At 72.8% G+C, this 5,163-nt stretch overlaps 1 protein-coding gene across 2 annotated transcripts in view; it reads left to right on the forward strand.

Annotated features, from left to right (window-relative positions):
- Positions 1-4,221: 4,221 nt before the first annotated feature.
- Positions 4,222-5,163, forward strand: part of RHOG (ras homolog family member G) — a 16,225-nt gene continuing 15,283 nt past the window's right edge. For both annotated transcript variants that reach the window (XR_006413578.1, XM_044418573.1), the window contains exon 1: positions 4,222-4,317. The gene's annotated coding sequence lies outside the window, so the exon portion shown is untranslated. The remainder of the gene's footprint in view (positions 4,318-5,163) is intronic.

Here is a 5,163-nt window from a genome sequence, read left to right on the forward strand (position 1 = left end):
CCCGCCCGCGCGCGCTTCCTCGTGCCCGCGCCGCCACCCCGACGCGCAGGGCAGCGCGCAGCGGGCGCAGCGCAGGCGAGGCGAGGCGAGGCGGCTGCGACCGGCGGCCTCCCGCCAGGTGGGCCCTCGGCCGAATCCGGCCGCCCGGCAGCGCCCCTGCAGGAGTGCCGCAGGCTGGCCACGGGCGCCCCCTGTGCGCACGGGCGGAAAATCTTCATCCTCCAGGGAAAGGTCCCCGTGCGCCAAGCAGGCAAGGTGCAGCCCCCCCCTTCTCATCCCATTTTACCGGAATGTGAACCGGCGCTGGCACAGTCTAGGCTTCCAGGGTCGCGGAACCGCCTCCTCCGGAAACCCACGGACGGCCCATCGGGAGCCCCGGTCTGCGCTGGAGAGATGCCTCCCGGCAGCACCTCCAGCCCCAGCAGGGCCTGCCTGGAACGCCCGCAGCCCAGTGCCCGCTGCCCGTCTGCGGACCAGGCCGGGGGCGGCATGTGCCCGCCTGTTTTGCTTTGTGACCCACCTTGCTTGGTGAAGCACTCAGAATCTGGTGTCGCGTTTGGGGACCCCCACGTTGGGCTGAGGGGGGTCTTCCGCTGATCCCGGTGATGGAAATCTCCATGTGGCCACTGTGCCTGCCTTCCTTTTGCAAAAGGAATGAGGCCTTGCCTTTAAGTTGCGCCGCCCCAAAGCCCAGCAAAAGCCCCGCAGGCCCCGGCTGCCCTGCATGTACCCCTCAGCTGGTGGAGGCAGGGAAGCCGCCGCCGTTCCAGAGTGCCACAGCCCCTCCTCTCCCCTCTCCCCCAAATGGACCCCCCAACTGCCATGGGCCTGCCACCGTCCTGGCCTGCCCCCTGCCGGGGACTACAGAGCCAGGCAGGTAGCAGCAGGCCCTGGCCGCGGGGAGCCAGTCGTGGCCTGTGCCCCCCTCCCAGCCTCCTCCAGGGTGCATTTCTTGGTGCCTGTAGGGGAAGGGAGAGAGAAGCCTCCCTCCCAGCACTGGGGGGCAGGGGAAGCCTCCACCCCTTCACGACAGCCCCCCTTCTCGCCTCCCCCACAGGTCGCCTGGCGGAAGGTTCCAGGCCCACCACGTGCGTGGAGCACGGGCACTGCCAGCAGGCCACACAAAGCCCCTCGCCGCATCAGTGGCGCCCCTTCTGAGGCTGCGATGTGCGCCCGCGAGGCGGTGAGGGCATGCGGGACCTCGCGGAAGCCGCTGCGCTTCTGCTTTCCCAGGAAGGTGCGGAAGGGCCTCCAGGAGGCAGGGACGCCTCTTCGCACCACCACCAGAGCCTGCAGCCTCCCGTGCCGGGGGGGGGGGGGGGAACGCCTCTGCTGCCAGGCGCTTTGGCGGGCAGCCCGCCTGTGCCCCCTGCTAGAGGCATCCTGGATTGTGGGCTCTTGGTGGGAGCGGAATGCCTCTTCCGCTCCCAGTGCTCAGGGTCTGCCTCTCTCTCTCTCTCTCTCTCTCTCTCTCTCTCTCTCTCTCTCTCTCTCTCTCTCTCTCACACACACACACACACACACACACACACACGGATGGAGCAACCCTGGCCACCCTTATGGGGCTGCTGCGCAAGTTACAAGGAATGTGTCTGAAAAGCCCTGACTGCCCAAACGCACTTCCCAGGGCAAATCGTTTTGTTTCTCCGTTTATTAGTTTTTATACCGCCCAATGGCCAACTGCTCTCCGGGTGGTTTAAAAAATCGATAAAAAAGAAACAGGAACAAACCCCATCCCAGCCGAGCAACAGGCCCAGGCAACAACCACCACAGCTATCTGCATCCTGCCGCTGCTGGGCCTGCCTCTCGAGAGAGGACCCGCCCGGTCACCCGCCTGTGCCGCAAAGCCGGAACGCTTCCACGCCGAGACCAGGGACGGGCCACGCGCTGGCCGCCGGGGCCCAGTCCCCTTCGCGGGACTTGCCGGGGCCCGGCTCGCCAAGGCCACCTGCTGTCTGGCGGGCAGCTGGTCCCTGTCGGTGCCGGAAACAGGGCCACAGGAGTGTTTAGCCGGCCAGAGCTCAGAGGCCGGCGTCTTGGGCAGGGGTGCCGTGTTTGTGTCCGGGGGGGGGGTGGCGTGCCTCACCTTGCCCAAGAGGGTTGCCTGTCCCTGGGGTGCAGCCGTAGATAGGGGGCAGCCGAGCAGCTGACTCGGGCCAGTCACCCTCCCCCTGCCTTCCTCAGGCAGTTGCTGGACTGCTTAGAGCCCCGTCCGTGGAGAGCGGCCAGAGAGGGGTACGACAGACCAGCCGTGTGGTTGGCCCCACACCCTCCGCCTCCCCATCCTTGGGCTTTCTTTACTGGAGATGCCAGAGCCCCTTTCGCCCCACCCTGCAGCTCTCGCCTCCGGTCTTGCACTCCGGGTCCTTGCGGGAGCAGCAGCACCTGGGCGCAACCGGGGCAGGCCGGGCTTGGGGCGCCTCCCCCCTCGCCACGCACCATGGCGGGGCGAGGTCCGCGCCAAGCGGGGCTCCGGCAGTATGGGCCCGGGCGCGCCAGCGGCCACAGCAGCTCTCGGGGGCGCAGGGCCCGGACAGCTGTGAGGGGCACCAGCCGCACAAGCCCCTGCTGGGCGCCGCGACCCGGCCTGGAGGGCAAGGACGCCGGGCCTTCCCTGCCGCCCTTGCTGCTCTCCCACGTGCCTCGCGCGGAGGCCCCGAGGCGGCGCCTGGACCTGCAGCAGGAGCCCCACCCGAGCAGCCGACTGCGCCCCGTTCGCTCGCTCGCTCGCAGGAGCGGGCCCGCGTTCGCCCTGGCCCCGCCGTGGCCTTCCCCACCCGCCCCGTCCTTTCCCCACTCTCCGGCCGCGCTGCCCGCGTCCTTGGGCACTCGGTCGCCGGGCCAACCCGGGGGGCGCAACAGGCGTGGCCCGTGCCGCGCTTTGCAATTCCGGGGGCGGGGGGGCGATGCTTGCGTGGCAAAGCGCGTCGCTGCGCGGAAGTGGCGCGGTGCAGCGCCGAAGGGCCTCGCGGGGCGCGCTCGCCGCTTCGCCAGCCTCCCCATGGAGAGCGCAGCATCGCCCGCTTGCCCCTCCGAGGCTGCGAACCTCAGCAGCCTGCGCCTGGCCGAGCCCGAGCTGGCCCGCGCCGACGCCCTCGCCCTCGCTTTGCGCTTCCCGCCTTGCAGCCAGGCGCCTTGGCGACCGGAGCCGCCGTCCCCGCGCGCAGGCGGCCGGTGGGGCTGCGGCGAGCTTACCTGCTGCAAGCGGAACGGGTCCCCAGCGGAGCAGAGAGGGGACTCCCGCTCAGCCTCAGCCTCTCCGGCGCCCGCAAGCCTCCTCTGTCACTTCCTGGGGTCCCTTTACTAACCCCCGCGGTCACCCCGCCACTGCCTCGCTCTGCCCATAGACGGCCACTTCGCCTGCGCGGCATCGCATGCTGTGGCCCGGGCAGCGCGCCCTGCTCGGGCTGCCTGCGCGGGTTCCCGCCCGTCAGAGCAAGGCGCTCGTGGGAAAGAGGAGGCACCCTCCCAGGGGCTGGAAACGCTCCGGGCGGGCGAGGCGAGGATGCAGCGGAGCCGCGCAAGAGCCCCGCCGCGCCCCAACAGCGGGCTGGGGGCTGATGGGACGTGGCCCCCGCAGGCCGTGTTTTCGTGAGGCGGCGCGTTGTTTTCGCCGTTGCCTTACCCCCCCCCCCGGAAACGCGCCTTCCTGGCGAGCGCCTCCCGCCCAGCTCGTGGGACGAGTTTCGCTGAGCGGCGCCGTGCCTTTGATGCGCAGACGTGCGCGGGGCCCGATGCTGCCCCGCTCCGCCACTGCCTCCCACGGAAGGCCCGCGAAACCGAAAGTTCACACCGGCACCCGGGCCGGGGGTTTCCCTGCGCTTCCTGCCCCAGCAGCCTCTCCGCCCGCCCGCGGCGCCTGGTGAGCATCCCGGCACCTGCTCTGCTGCGCCCCAGAGGCGCGAGAGCAGCTCGGCTCGCCCGACCGGGGCCCTCCACCCGCAGGGGTGTCCGTCCCCGCGGCACCGGCGCTCGAGGCGAAGCGTGCAGACGAGGCTGCTCCGCGCGGAAGAGCTCGCGCGGCCCGTTGGGGTCGCCCCAGCCTGGCCCCCGGGCCCGCCGCAGCCCCTCCCCCAGCGCGGGGCTCGGGGGGCGCCCCGGCACGCGGACTCCAGCAGCGCCAGGCCGGCTCCGGCCACCCGCCCGCCCCTGCCGCCGGCGCGCTCGGGGCGGTGCCGAGGAAACTTCCCCTCGGCCGGCGGGCGGGCACCCGCCCTCCTCGGCGCAGTTCCTCCGGCCGCCCTCACTTCCTCCGGCGAGGCGAGGCGGGCGGCGGCGGCGGCCCAGCGAGCGAGCGAGCGAGCGACATGAGCTCAGGTAGGCGCCGCCAGCGGGACCCTCCGCGCCCGGCGAGCCTCGGCCGCTCTCGGGCCCGTAGGCGCAGCGCAGACCGGGTCGGCGCGCGGACGAGGCCCGGCGTCGTCCGTTGCCCGGAGCCGGCCGGCCGGCTCCCTTGCCCGCGCTCCGCCGCTGCGCCTCCGCGGAGGGTGTTGGGTGCCCCGAGCATGTCCAGAGGGTCAGCTCGGGCGAGGGGAGACGCGCGGCGGGGCTTCCCCTGGGAAAGGACCCGCCGACGACGAGCACGCCTCGGACTTGCGGACCCGGCCGGAGGACGCGCCCGCCGCCACGCTTTGGCCCGTCGCGGGGAGGGGGCGGCAGCCCAGCCCTCCGGCCCGTCTGAGGCGGGGCTTCCGCGGAGGGTGGGCTGGCGAGGCCGGACGGGGCCCGCGCCCGGGCGTCGTCCTGCTCCGCGGGATCCCGCGCCCGCGCCCACTTCCCGCGCGCGGTCTCCGCCTGGGCGTCGACCCGCGACTGGCGATTCTGCGCTTTGGCAGGCGGAGCGCGACCTTCCGTGCCGTGGGGGGCCCGGACACGTGGGCGGGGGGCCGTTTTCTGCTCCACGCCGGCATGTAACACGCCCCGCGGCCCCCACGGGCGGCCGCCGGGGGGCCTTCGCCGAGCAGTCTGCCAGGCCCGCTCGCCTGCACCGCCCGGCAGTGGCCCCGGGCTGGCCGGTGGGCAGCGCTCGTGCGCAGGGCCCCCCGCAGCTGCGGAACCTGGCGGGGCCGTGCGCGCCCTGCCCGCGCTCGGAGTTCGCCGCCGCACGCGCAGAGCCGGGGGGCTGGCCGGCGCGGGAAGGAGGGGCGCTGCGGGCGGGCGGGC

Source organism: Varanus komodoensis, unplaced genomic scaffold (assembly GCF_004798865.1).
Source record: "Varanus komodoensis strain SLA01 unplaced genomic scaffold, ASM479886v1 scaffold91, whole genome shotgun sequence".
Taxonomy (NCBI): Eukaryota; Metazoa; Chordata; class Lepidosauria; order Squamata; family Varanidae; genus Varanus; species Varanus komodoensis.